Below are 15,864 nucleotides of genomic sequence, written 5' to 3'. Positions count from 1 at the left end.
AGGCCAGAGTGAGCAGAAGGAAGGAGATAATAAAGATCAGAGCAGAAATAAATGACATAGAAACCAAAAAAACAATACAGAAAATCAATGAAACCAAGAGCTGGTTCTTTGAAAGGATAAATAAGATTGATGAACGTCTAGCGAGGCTCACCAAAAAGCAAAGAGAGAGGACCCAAATAAACAAAATCAGAAACGATAGAGGCGAAATAACACCAGACCCCACAGAAATACAAATGATCGTTAAAAAATACTATGGACATCTCTACTCCAACAAACTAGATAACCTGGAGGAAATGGACATATGCCTAGAAAAATACAACATTCCAAAACTCAATCAGGAAGAATCTAAAAATCTCAATAGGCCAGTAACTATGGAAGAAATTGAAGCAGTCATCAAAAAGTTTCCAGCAGGGGAGAACCAAGATGGCAGCGATATAGGCAGACGTGTCCCAGGTCGTGTCCCGGAGCAAATGGAGCAAGCAGCTGAAGCTAGTAACACTCACACCGAATTGGCGAAATTGCTCAGCTGGTGAGAGGGTTTGCAGCCGGGAAGAGCAGAACTCCCCTGGAAAGGTAAAAAAAAACCCAGGGATTTGGGCAGGAAAGTTTGCCTGACCTCTGAGCCCAGAGAGTCGGAGGGAGACCCCGTGGCAGACAGCCGCGTCCCTTGGGACAGGCACAGCCCCTGACGGGGGATAGGAGAACCGCGGGATTCCTGGCGCCGCCAGGGAAATAGAGAGCTGGGTTCTGTGATCACAGAGGACTGAGCCTAAAGGGGGCAGCCTGAAGAGCTGACCTGACCATGCAGTCCCGGTAAGAGAAGAAGCTTACAGAAACCAAGCCTTCCCCGTTTCCGCGGCCGGCATTTGTTTGTTTGTTTACACTGAATCCTGTTCATGGGACATTTCGGATACAGACACTCACCTGTGCTGAAGAGAGGGAGAGTGTGCGGAGGAGTGGAATCTGGGGAGAGACTGGGGAAAGAGGGGGAGCCAGGAGAGGTGGTAGTGAATTGAGTGCTGAGACACCCCTGAGCCCAGGACTGGGGCAGCCACCCGCTCCTGAGAGTGAGTCTCCTCCCCCCAGCCCCCAGGCAAGGAGCACAGCCACACCCAGATTCCACCCTGTACGAGATCAAGGATTAAGATAACCTGATCAGTCCCTGGGAGTTAACAGGGTCTGGCCTATAGGGGGATTTTCAATCCCAGCAACAACATAGCACCGGTAACTAACTATTACGCAGTCAGCTCTGGGCAGTGAACTTCCACTGGACAGAGAGGCCCTATAGCCTCAGAGGCCAACCCCAGAACACTGCCACCCAGAGGCTGACCCACAAACTGACTCTTTGCTAAACACAAAATAAGGCAGTCTGGGAAATAAATGCGGCATGCTTTAAAATAAGGACTGTGGTTTACAACACAGAGGAAGAGTATATCGCAGGGAAACTCAACACTCTCCTGAATACCTGGAAGGTCTAAGGCGAGCCACACTGAAGAACAGAAGAAACGAAGGACATTCACTACTGCAATTTTTTTTTTCTTTTTTCACTTTTTAACTAAGAAACCAATTTTTTTTCCCTTTTTTTTCTGTTCTTTTTTTTTTTCTTTTCTTCTTTTTCCATCACCTGATTTTACCCTTTTCATTACTACCTTCTTATTTTTAACCAGTATTATTACTGCTACCATTTTACCATTTTTTAAAGTGCCATTTTATTTTTTCTTTATTTTATTTTGGGATTAGTGTTCACCATTCCATTTTCATCGTTATATTATTGGTTGTTTCTAGTTTGCATTCATATCCAGGGAGCTGTTGCTGGAATTTGTTGGGATTAATGGCTGTTCTATAGGAGTATTCTCCTCATATAAAAAGTCTCTTCCCCTCTTCCACTTCATTCTCTCTTTTCGCTCTTTTTTTTTTCTTTTCTTTTCTCGCTTTTATTTTCCCCCTTCCTTTTTCCCAATTTCATTTTTGCACTCCCTTTTTTTGGTCCCTACTTTTCTTTTCCTTTCTCTCTTTTATCTTTTCTCTTCCTTCTTCCTTATCCCCTAATTCTCTTAATTCAGGTGGTCACCTTTAATTGGGGTTATTAATATCGTGAATATATTTGTGTATAGTGCCTGGTACGTGGTGCCTTGTTGTGTTGTATTTTGTGCCTTTAAATCAACGCAGCAGATCCAAGCAACAGCAACCTCCTGAGCACCACATCCTCTGCTGAGGAACAGCAGCTGTACGTGAAACCTCGCCCCACCAGCCAGAAGAGCCACCACAGCTGTGAACAGCACCCACCAGAGGAGCTGCTGACAACTGAAGAGCAGCTGCTACCGCAACCGCCCGAAGAGCAACCACAGACCAAGGAGTCACTGCCACCAAGGGAGCAACCACTGAACAACTCAACGTCTAGATATGTCAGTGAGATCAAACATGGGTAGACAAAGAAACCCCCAAAGGAAAGAGAAGGAGGACTCTCCAGAAAAGCAGCTAAGTAATACAGAGGCATGCAACATGACAGATAAAGAATTCAGAATAAGGATCCTAGAGTGCATAAACCGGATGGAGGAAAAAATCGACAACCTCTGCAAGAAGCAAGAAGAAACAGATGAAAAAATCGATAACATATGGAAGAAGCTAGAAGAAACAGATGAAAAAATCGATAACATATGGAAGAAGCTAGAAGAAACAGATGAAAAAATCAACAACCTAAGTAAGACCCAAGAAGAAATGAAGAGTGATATAGCTGCAATGAAAAACTCCATTGAAAGTATCAACAGTAGACTAGGAGAAGCGGAGGACCGAATTAGTGAATTAGAAGACAGGGAAGCAAAACACACCCAAAATGTACTGCAATTGGAGAAAAAAATTAAAAGACAGGAGGAGAGCCTAAGGGAGCTTTGGGACAACATGAAACGAAACAACATACGAATAATAGGAGTACCAGAACAACAGAAGGATGAACAAGGATTAGAAAACCTACTCGAAGAAATAATATCAGAAAACTTTCCTGAGGTGGGGAAGAAAAAAGTCACACAAGCCCAGAGAGTCCCAAACAAGGTGAACCCGAAAAGACCCACACCAAGACACATCATAATCACCATGGCAAATGTTCAGGACAAAGAGAGAATCTTACAGGCTGCAAGAGAGAGACGGAAAGTTACATACAAGGGATCTCCCATTAGATTGTCAAATGACTTCTCAACAGAAACACATCAGGCAAGAAAAGAATGGACTGAAATTTACAAAGTGATGCAAAGCAAAGGACTGAATCCAAGAATACTCTATCCAGCAAGGCTATCATTCAAACTTGAAGGGGAAATAAGAAGCTTCACAGACAAAAAAAGGCTAAGGGAGTTTGTCACCACCAAGCCAGCATTGCAAGGAATGCTAAAGGGACTGATATAAAAATAAGAAATAAAAATCTCAGAAAGAAAACAGCCACACAAAAAAAGAAATGGCTACAAACAAGTACCTTTCAATAATAACTTTAAACGTAAACGGACTAAATGCTCCAAACAAAAGACATCGAGTGGCTGAATGGATAAAAAAACATGACCCATACATCTGCTGTCTACAAGAAACCTACCTCATTAGAAGGGACTCACACAGACTGAAAGTGAAAGGATGGAAAAATATCTTTCAGGAAAATGGAAAGGAAAAGAAAGCTGGGGTAGCAATACTTATATCGGACAAAATAGACCTCAAAGTGAAGGCCTTAACAAGAGATAAGGAAGGCCACTTCATAATACTAAAGGGATCAACACAACAAGAAGATATAACCCTGGTAAACATATATGCACCCAATGTAGGAGCACCCAAATTCATAAAAAAACTCCTGGAAAATATCAAAGGAGAGATCGACAACAATACAATCATAGTAGGGGACTTTAATACACCATTGACAGCACTGGATAAGTCCTATAGACAAACAACCAGCAAAGATATAGCAATCCTAAATGACTCACTAGATCAGATGGACTTAATAGACATCTTCAGAACACTTCACCCCAAAGCCAGAGAATATACGTTCTTCTCAGGTGCTCATGGGACATATTCAAAAATAGACCACATATTGGGTCACAAGCAAAGTATCCCCAAATTCAAGAAGATTGAAATCATAAAAAGCGTCTTCGCAGACCACGATGGCATAATATTAGAAATAAACTACAATAAAAACAACCCAAAATACTCAAACACCTGGAAGCTGAATAGCATGCTATTAAATATTGATTGGGTTACCAATGAGATCAAAGAAGAAATTAAAAACATCCTGGAAACTAATGACAATGAAAACACAACAATCCAAAACCTATGGGACACATTGAAAGCAGTCCTGAGAGGGAAGTTTATAGCTCTACAGGCCTATCTCAAAAAACAAGAAAAAATGGTAGTAAATCATCTAACTCTACAACTCAAAGAATTAGAAAGAGAGCAACAAGAAAACCCCAGAGTGAGCAGAAGGAAGGAGATAATAAAGATTAGAGCAGAAATAAATGACATAGAGACCAAAAAAACAATACAGAAAATCAATGAAACCAAGAGCTGGTTCTTTGAAAGGATAAACAAGATTGATAAACCTCTAGCCAGACTCACCAAGAAGCAGAGAGAGAGGACCCAAATAAATAAAATCAGAAATGATAGAGGCGAAATAACAACAGACCCCACAGAAATACAAATGATTGTTAAAAAATACTATGGACAGCTTTACTCCAACAAACTAGACAACCTGGAGGAAATGGACAAATTCCTAGAAAAATACAACATTCCAAAACTCAATCAGGAAGAATCTAAAAATCTCAACAGGCCAATAACTATGGAAGAAATTGAAGCAGTCATCAAAAAGCTTCCATCAAACAAAAGCCCAGGACCAGATGGCTTCACAGGGGAGTTTTACCAAACATTCAAGGAAGAACTAAAACCTATCCTCCTCAGACTACTACAAAAAATTCAAGAGGAAGGAACACTTCCAAGCTCATTCTATGAAGCCACCATCACCCTAATACCAAAACCAGGTAAAGACAACACAATGAAAGAGAATTACAGGCCAATATCCCTCATGAACATAGATGCCAAAATCCTCAACAAAATCTTAGCAAATCGGATCCAGCAGTACATCAGAAAGATCATACACCATGACCAAGTAGGATTTATCTCAGGGATGCAAGAATGGTACAATATCCGCAAATCAATAAACGTGATACATCACATAAACAAATTGAAAGAAAAAAACCACATGGTCATATCAATTGATGCAGAAAAAGCATTTGACAAAATTCAACACCCATTTTTGATAAAAACTCTCAGCAAGGTGGGAGTAGAAGGATCATACCTCAACATAATAAAAGCCATATATGACAGGCCCACAGCCAACATCATACTCAACGGACAAAAACTAACACCATTTCCCCTAAGAACAGGAACAAGACAGGGATGCCCCCTCTCACCACTCCTGTTCAACATAGTACTGGAAGTGTTAGCCATTGCAATTCGGCAAGAAGAAGAAATAAAAGGCATCCAAATTGGCAAAGAGGAAGTAAAACTGTCCTCATTTGCAGACGACATGATATTATACATACAAAACCCTAGAGATTCCATCAAAAAGCTACTAGACTTAATACATGAATTTGGCAATGTAGCAGGATACAAAATTAACCCCAAGAAATCTGAGGCATTTCTATACACCAATAGTGAACTTTCAGAAAGAGAGATTATAAAAACAATCCCGTTTACCATTGCACCAAAAAAATTAAGCTACCTAGGAATAAACGTAACTAAAGAGGTAAAAGACCTCTACTCAGAAAACTACAGGACGTTGAAAAAAGACATAGAGGAAGACATAAACAGATGGAAGAACATACCGTGTTCATGGATTGGTAGAATCAACATCATTAAAATGTCCATACTACCCAAAGCAATCTATAAATTCAACGCACTTCCCATTAAAATACCAACAGCATACTTCAGAGATCTAGAACGAACTTTCCAAAAATTCATCTGGAATAAAAGAAGACCCCGAATAGCTGCAGCAATCCTGAAAAAGAACAAAGTAGGTGGGATCTCAATACCAGATATCAAGTTGTATTACAAAGCCACTGTTCTCAAAACTGCCTGGTACTGGCACAAGAATAGGCATATAGATCAATGGAATAGAATAGAGAGCCCAGAAATCGGCCCGAACCAATATGCTGAATTAATATTTGACAAAGGAGGCAAGAACATACAATGGAGCCAAGATAGTCTCTTCAATAAATGGTGTTGGGAAAATTGGACAGATATATGCAAGAAAATGAAACTAGACCACCAACTTACACCATATACAAAAATAAACTCAAAATGGATAAAGGACTTAAATGTACGACAGGATACCATAAAAATTCTAGAAGAATCCAAAGGCAAGAAAATTTCAGACATATGCCGAAGCAATTTCTTCACTGATACAGCTCCTAGGGCACTTGAAACTAAAGAAAAAATGAACAAATGGGACTACATCAAAATAAAAAGCTTCTGCACAGCAAAAGAAACCATCAACAAAACAACGAGAAAACCCACTGTGTGGGAAAACATATTTGCCAATGACATATCTGATAAGGGCCTAATCTCCAAAATTTATAGGGAACTCATACAACTTAACAAAAGGAAGATAAACAATCCAATCAAAAAATGGGCAAAGGACCTAAATAGACACCTTTCAAAAGAGGACATTCAGAAAGCCAAGAGACATATGAAAACATGCTCAAAGTCACTAATCATCCGAGAGATGCAAATCAAAACAGCAATGAGGTACCATCTCACACCTGTCAGACTGGCTATCATCAACAAATCAACAAACGACAAGTGATGGAGAGGTTGTGGAGAAAAAGGAACACTTGTGCACTGCTGGTGGGAATGCAGACTGGTGCAGCCACTATGGAAGACAGTATGGAGTTTCCTTAAAAAACTGAAAATGGAACTCCCATTTGACCCTGTGATCCCACTTCTAGGAATATATCCCAAGAAACCAGAAACACCAATCAGAAAGGATATATGCACCCCTATGTTCATAGCAGCACAATTCACCATAGCTAAGATCTGGAAACAGCCTAAGTGCCCATCAGTAGATGAATGGATTAGAAAACTGTGGTACATCTACACGATGGAATACTATGCTGCTGTAAAAAGGAAGGAACTCTTACCATTTGCAACGTCATGGATGGAACTGGAGAGCATTATGCTAAGTGAAATAAGCCAGTCAATAAAGGAAAAATACCACATGATCTCACTCATTCATGGACAATAGAGACCATCATAAACTTTTGAACAATAATAGATACAGAGGCAGAGCTGCCTCAAACAGATTGTCAAACTGCAGCGGGAAGGCCGGGGAGGGTTGGGGGGCAGGAGGTAGGGGGGTAAGAGATCAACTAAAGGACTTGTATGCATGCATATAAGCATAACCAATGGACATAAGACACTGGGTGATAGGGGAGGCTAGGGGACTGTCTAGGGCGGGGGGATAAAATGGATACATATGTAATACCCTTTGTAATACTTTAAGCATTAAAAATAAATAAATAAAAATAAATAAAATGACATTTTTGTGAAAACGCCAAAAAAAAAAAAAAAAAGTTTCCAGCCAACAAAAGCCCAGGACCAGATGGCATCACAGGGGGGTTTTATCAAACATTCAAGGAAGAACTAAAACCTATCCTCCTCAGACTACTACAAAAATTCAAGAGGAAGGAACACTTCCAAGCTCATTCTATGAAGCCAGCATCACCCTCATACCAAAACCACATACAGACAACACAATGAAAGAGAATTACAGGCCAATATCCCTCATGAACATAGATGCCAAAATCCTCAACAAAATCTTAGCAAATCGGATCCAGCAGTACATCAGAAAGATCATACACCATGACCAAGTAGGATTTATCCCAGTGATGCAAGGATGGCACAATATCCACAAATCAATAAATGTGATACCTCACATAAACAAATTGAAAGAAAAAAACCACATGGTCATATCAATTGATGCAGAAAAAGCATTTGACAAAATCCAACACCCATTTTTGATAAAAACTCTCAGCTAGGTGGGAATAGAAGGATCATACCTCAACATAATAAAAGCCATATATGACAAACCCATAGCCAACATCATACTCAATGGACAAAAAGTAACACCATTTCCCCTAAGAACAGAAACAAGACAGGGATGCCCACTCTCACCACTCCTGTTCGACATAATACTAGATGTATTAGCCATTGCAATTAAACAAGAAGAAGAAACAAAAGGCATCCAAATGGGAATAGAAGAAGTAAAACTGTCCTTATTTGCAGATGACATGATATTATACATAACAAACCCTAAAGACTCCCATCAAAAAACTATTAGACTTAATAAATGAATTTGGCAATGTAGCAGGATACAAAATTAACGCCAAGAAATCTATGGCATTTCTATACACCAATAGTGAACTTACAGAAGGAGAGACTAAAAAAACAATCCCATTTACCATTGCACCAAAAAAAATTAAGCTACCTAGGAATAAACTTAACTAAAGAGGTAAAAGACCTCTACTCTGAAAACTACAGGACGTTGAAAAAAGAGATAGAGGAAGATATAAACAGATGGAAGAACATACCATGTTCTTGGATTGGTAGGATCATCATTAAAATGTCCATACTACCCAAAGCAATCTATAAATTCAACGCACTTCCCATTAAAATACCAATGGCATATTTCACAGACCTAGAACGAACTCTCCAAAATTTCATCTGGAATAAAAAAAGACCCCCGAATACCTACAGCGATCCTGAGAAAGAACAAAGTAAGTGGGATCTCAATATCAGATATCAAGCTGTACTACAAAGCCACTGTTCTCAAAACTGCCTGGTACTGGCACAAGAACAGACATATAGATCAATGGAATAGAATAGAGAGCCCAGAAATTGACCTGAACCAATATGCTCAATTAATATTTGACAAAGGAGGCAAGTGCCGGGAGCCGGTCCATGATTGCTGTTTCAAGGGACCTGGCATATATGGCATACGGTTCTTAATATGTTTGCTCACCTTCTTGGCGCTGTGTTTTAACCAAGGTCACCTCTCCGAGAAAGGTTGAATCCCCAGGTAGGGATTTTCCCCTGAAGTTAGGGAGGGAATAAAACCCCTCAACTAAGTGCCAGGTGGGTAATTAATCCCTTTAACTACGAACAATCATGCTTAAACTACATAATCTTTTCTCCCTGGAATGGAGATAAGAAACGCCCTAACCTTTGTAATAGAGATTGATGGGATTGAATCAACTGGTATAAATACAGTTGTAACAAGACAGAAACACTCAGAACTTAGAACAGAACCAAGAGAGACAGAGCCTAGGCACAGAACCTACACAGAACGTTCTCTAGAGACAGAAGAACTTCGCTGGAGAGAACATGGCAAAAGATCCTGGACTGAACCTGACTACAGAAATTGGCAAGAGAACCTGACTAGAACCTGGTGACCGACTGAGCCTGGCTGGAGAACCTGGACAGAACCTGGCTGGAGATCCTAACCAGAACTTTGCTGGAGATCCTGGCTAGAGATCCTGGCTAGGCTGCTGATCAACTGAATGCTGTCTCCGTGTCCTTCCTTCTTCACCGACTCCATCCACACCTTTGGGGACCCCTGGACCCGCTGGGGTTGGACCCCGGCATATGGCGCCCGAACAGGGACCCCTAGGTAAGCGCCCCACACTCGGGACGGATCGGACTCCACCATAGGAAGAGGGTGGATAGTCTTCGCCGACTCCGTCCACACCTTTGGGAACCCCTGGAAAAGGATTCCCCTAGGTAAGCCCCCCCCCATTGAGAACCCCCACACTCGGGACGGATAGGACTCGACCAGGGTACTGCAGACCCCCCTATAGAGGATAAGTAGGGTAAGAAGGTGGATAGTACAGAACTTAGATTGAGAAGATGTGCCATACTGAGTCCAAACAAAGAAGACTCTGTATTGATCCTTAGATTGAGAAGATGTGCCATACTGAGTGCAAAGAAAGAAGACTCTGTATTGATCTTTAGATTAAGAAGATGTGCCATACTGAGTCTAAAGAAAAAAGACTCTGTATTGATCTTTAGATTAAGAAGATGTGCCATACTGAGTCTAAAGAAATAAGACTCTGTATTGATCTTTTAACACATATGCTTGCTAGCAGAGGAATTAAGGTTACTCCCAGTCAGACAGAACATTTTATACAAGAAGTATGTCCATGCTTTTCTGAGGAAGGAAAGGTAAATGTAGAGGCATGGGAGAAGGTAGGCCCAAGGAGCCTTATCCTTAACCCCACTGCAGCCTTTCCACCCCGGGAAAGTGCAGGATTGGCAAGCTCTCCCTGGGGTGATAGATCAGGACTCAGGTAATAGCGGAAAGCGCCAATCCTACTCTTAAAATGGATACAAGAGAGCATTTCAGGTTTTTCTTTTTAATGCCTGCTTTTAAAAAATAAAAAAGGGGGAATTTGCCGGGAGCCGGTCCATCCTTGCTGTTTCAAGGGACCTGGCATATATGGCATACGGTTCTTAATATGTTTGCTCACCTTCTTGGCGCTGTGTTTTAACCAAGGTCACCTCTCCGAGAAAGGTTGAATCCCCAGGTAGGGATTTTCCCCTGAAGTTAGGGAGGGAATAAAACCCCTCAACTAAGTGCCAGGCGGGTAATTAATCCCTTTAACTACGAACAATCATGCTTAAACTACATAATCTTTTCTCCCTGGAATGGAGATAAGAAACGCCCTAACCTTTGTAATAGAGATTGATAGGATTGAATCAACTGGTATAAATACAGTTGTAACAAGACAGAAACACTCAGAACTCAGAACACAGAACTAAGGACACAGGGCTTGGAAGACAGGACCAAGAGAGACAGAGCCTAGGCACAGAACCTACACAGAACGTTCTCTAGAGACAGAAGAACTTCGCTGGCGAGAGCATGCCGGAGGATCCTGGACAGGGACTGGCCTCGGAACCTGGAGGCAGAGCCTGGCGAGAGAGCATGGCAGGGGATCCTGGACTGAACCTGACTGCGGAGACTGGCAGGAGAGCCTGACTAGAACCTGGTGACTGAACCTGACTGGAGAACCTGAGCAGAACCTCTCTGGAGATCGAGACCAGAACTTGGCTGGAGATCCTGGCTAGGCTGCTGATCAACTGAACACTGTCTCCGAGTCTTTCCCTCTTCGCCGACTCCGTCTACGCCTTTGGGAACCCCTGGACCTGCTGGGGTTGGACCCTGGCAGGCAAGAACATACAATGGAGTCAAGATAGTCTCTTCAATAAATGGTGTTGGAAAAATTGGACAGATACATGCAAAAAAATGAAACTAGACCACCAACTTATACCATACACAAAAATAAACTCAAAATGGATAAAGGACTTAAATGTAAGATGGGAAACCATAAAAATACTAGAAGAATCTAAAGGTAACAAAATCTCAGACATATGCCGAAGCAATTTCTTCACTGATACAGCTTCTAGGGCATTGGAAACTAAAGAGAAAATAAACAAATGGGACTACATCAAAATAAAAAGCTTCTGCACAGTGAAAGAAACCATCAACAAAACAACAAGAAAGCCCACTGCATGGGAGAGCATATTTGCCAATGTTATCACCGATGAGGGTTTCATCTCCAACATTTATAGGGAACTCATACAACTTAACAAAAGAAAGATAAACAATCCAATCAAAAAATGGGCAAAGGACCTAAATAGACACTTTTCAAAAGAGGACATTCAGAAAGCCAAGAGACATATGAAAACATGCTCAAAGTCACTAATCATCTGAGAAATGCAAATCAAAACAACAATGAGGCACCATCTCACACCTGTCAGAATGGCTATTATCAACAAATCAACAAACGACATGTGCTGGAGAGGATGTGGACAAAAAGGAACACTCGTGCACTGCTGGTGGGAATGCAGACTGGTGCAGCCACTATGGAAGACGGTATGGAGTTTCCTCAAAAAACTAAAAATGGATCTGCCATTTGACCCCGTGATCCCACTACTAGGAATATATCCCAAGAAAACAGAAACACCAATCAGAAAGGATATATGCACCCCTATGTTCATAGCAGCAGAATTCACCATAGCTAAGATCTGGAAACAGCCTAAGTGCCCATCAGTAGATGAATGGATTAGAAAACTGTGGTACATCTACACGATGGAATACTATGCTGCTGTAAAAAAGAAGGAATTCTTACCATTTGCAACAGCATGGATGGAACTGGAGAGTATTATGCTAAGTGAAATAAGCCAGTCAATGAAGGAAAAATACCACATGATCTCACTCATTTATGGATAATAAAGACCATTATAAACTTATGAACAAAAATAGATATAGAGGCAGAGCAGCCTCGAACAGACTGTCAAACTATAGTGGGAAGGCCGGGGTGGGTTGGGGGAAGGGGGGGGGCAAGAGATCAACTGAAGGACTTGTATGCATGCATATAAGCATAACCAATGGACATAAGACACTGGGGGGTAGGGGAGGCCAGGGGATTGTCAAGGGCGGGGAAAAAATTTAAAAAAGAATTCAGAATAGAGTTAGGTATTAAGAAAAGAATTAGAGATCATACTGCAGACATATTCTTTATAATGCTTAACAACTAGCAGGTACCAATTCTTTGGGTGCTATAATTGAATCAGGCCCAAGTTATGACTTATTTAGCCCTATCTAATCAGCCATGATAGAATACCTTTGGATAAGTAGACTTTCTACTAAAAGCATACCTAACATATTTATAATGTATAACTAAAATCCTACATAATAAAAGGCTAATATGCAAATCGACCAAACAGCAGAACGACCGGTTGCTATGATGTGCACTGACCACCAGGGGCAGATGCTCAGTGCAGGAGGTGCTCCGTGGTGGTCAGTGAGCTCCCACAGGGGGAGCGCTGCTCAGCCAGAAGCCAGGCTCATGGCTGGTGAGCGCAGCACTAAGGATGTCCAACTGATGGCTTAGGCCTGTTCCCTCAGGCTCCCAGACTGCGAGAGGGTGCAGGCTGGGCTGAGGGAAACCCCCCCATCCCCCCAGTGCACTGGACCTCTAGTAAGTTAACAAGGTCCTTTTTTTTTTTGAAAGAGAACTAAATGGCCACTGGGGATAGTTGGATTGATCCTCAGGGAGATCTTTCTTCTTTTTCCTACTAGATATCCAACAAGAAGTATTTCATGTTAGTATTGTCTTTGTCACTATCTACATTTATATGGATAAATATGATTGACTGTTATGAAAATCACATCTACAGCAAGTTTTTCTACTTTGAACAAAGTGACCTTTCTCATTGACATTCACCTGCTGTCCTCTATGTGTCACAGAGGAATGAACCACCAAGTGAGAAATGAGTCATCTATTCAAAGAAAATGCAGCCTGCTAAGACCCATTCTTCTTTTATTTAAGTCACATTAACTTGGAAGTTCAACTGTAGTGACTAGGTGGGATTGTTTTCTCAGGCAGCATATGTAGATGAATCTTATTTTATAATGCTTTATATAAATAAGTCATAGTAGTAAAAAGTAACACAAAATTTAAATTGGTTTGTATTATGTCTGAGATGGATAGTATAATCAAGTGCCTATTCTCAGTCTGAGGAACCATACTATGGTAGCAGTAGGAAAGCAGTTGAAAAAATAATCCCTAAACTACAAGGAGGAAGCAGTTGCTTGAGAACAGACTTCAGATGAACTGCAGAGCTAAAGCAGTCCTGATGATATAAGAAATGTACAAATATGATATGTCTACACAATGATTTGTAGATTTCAAAGTTTAAAAAAATAGTCTCTCATTTGAATCTTACTAGCTGGTGAGTTAGCAGGATATGCATTATGATTATTTTTTAGAGATGAAACAAGTGTCTTGCTCTTAATAGACACTCAATCAGTGGCTAATAAAAGTAGGGGCACACTTGAGCATTTACTGATATGTTTACAATATAACCTAATTTTATATATCTCCGATAATTCATTTTCTATATGTCAGGGTAGAAAGATGCTGGCCAAATGTAAATAAATTTTGAAACTGATTGAATTGCCAGATAGCATGTCAATATAAAAGTAGATTCTGCTCTTTTGATATTGTAATTAACAAAACGTAATATTAGAAAATTTGTGTTGACTATATAAATGCTTTATTACAAGGATAAAAGCTTAGTGAAAGTTGTATAATGCTATATTTCATTGTCTTTCAAGTATTGATTTGATACCAAATCACCTTAATTTAAAAGTTTACATTTTATTTTATATTCTTCTAATGTCCAATTAAATTTAAAATGAATGCAATCATGGTATGGAGCAGATATTTAAAAGTAAACCATTTGTCATTGGAGTAAAATTAGATCATGGGATTTTTTATTTTATTGTTTAAAGTATTACATATGTCTCCTTTTTCCCTGATTGACCCCCCCCCCCGCTGCCATTCCCACCCCCCAGGACAAGCCCCCACAGCCCCAGTGTCTGTGTCCATTGGTTATATTAATATGCATGCATACAAGTCCTTTGCTTGATCTCTTACCCCCCTACCCACCTACCCCCCGCCGCCTTCTCTCTGAGGTTGGAAGGTCTGTTCAGTGTTTCTTTGTCTCTGGATCTATTTTTGTTCATCAGTTTATATTGTTCATTATATTCCACAAATGAGTGAGATCATGTAATATTTATGTTTCTCTGACTGGCTTATTTCACTTAGCATAATGCTCTCCAGCTCCATCCATGATGTTGCAAATGGTAAAAGTTCCTTCTTTTTTACAGCAGCTTAGTATTCCACTGTGTAGATGTACCACAGTTTTTTAATCCACTGTTGATGGGCACTTAGGCTATTTCCAAATCTTAGCTATTGTAAATTATGCTGCTATGAACATAGGGGTGCATATGTCCTTTCTGCTTGGTGTTTCTGGTTTCTTGGGATATATTCCCAGAAGTGGGATTACTGGGTCAAATGGCAGTTCCATTTTTAACTTTTTGAGGAAACTCTATACTGTTTTCCACAGTGGCTGTACCAGTCTCCATTCCCACCAGCAGTGCATGAGGGTTCCTTTTTCTCTACATCCTCACCAGCACTTGTCGTTTGTTGATTTGTTGATGATAGCCATTCTGACAGGTGTGAGATGGTACCGCATTGTCATTTTGATTTTCATCTCTCAGATGATTAGTGACTTTGAGCATGTTTTCATATGTCCCTTGGCCTTCCTTATGTCCTCTTTTGAAAAGTATCTATTTAGATCCATTGCCCATTTTTTGATTGGGTCGTCTTCCTATTGTTAAGTTGCATGAGTTCCCTGTAAATGTTGGAGATTAAACCCTTATCAGTGATAACATTGGCAAATATGTTCTCCCATGCAGTGGGCTTTCTTGTTGTTTTGTTGACGGTTTCTTTCACTGTGCAGAAGCTTTATATTTTGATGTAGCCCCATTTGTTTATTTTCTTCTTAGTTTCCAGGTCATGATATTTATGACAGCCATCAGTTCAATGAAATGTTTCCTCTATTTGTAACTTTGAATTGTTCCATTTTTTAATGTTCATACTTCCATTGTTCATGCCTATTCCTATGTACTAGCTTCCATTCTATTCCTAAAAGTGAGGTGTAGTTTTTAACTTCCTCTGCTTTTAGAGGGCACAATTTCTTGCACATCAGTTTATCAACAAAAGTGATCAATATTTATTGTAGTGCAATTAAAACTCTGATTTATTTGCCAGAGTTAATTAAGACTAATTCCTTGTATTCTTCTAATAAAAATTCTTTTTTAAAAATTCAGGAGAAAACATTAGTACCTTTCTTTTATCATCTTTAAGCAGTTCTCTGGCATAATAATGATATTTTAAATTGGATGAAAATATCATGCAATAATGACACATTTGT

The sequence above is a fragment of the Myotis daubentonii genome, chromosome X (assembly GCF_963259705.1).
Source record: "Myotis daubentonii chromosome X, mMyoDau2.1, whole genome shotgun sequence".
Lineage (NCBI taxonomy): Eukaryota > Metazoa > Chordata > Mammalia > Chiroptera > Vespertilionidae > Myotis > Myotis daubentonii.
Note: the sequence above shows the minus strand (reverse complement) of the source record.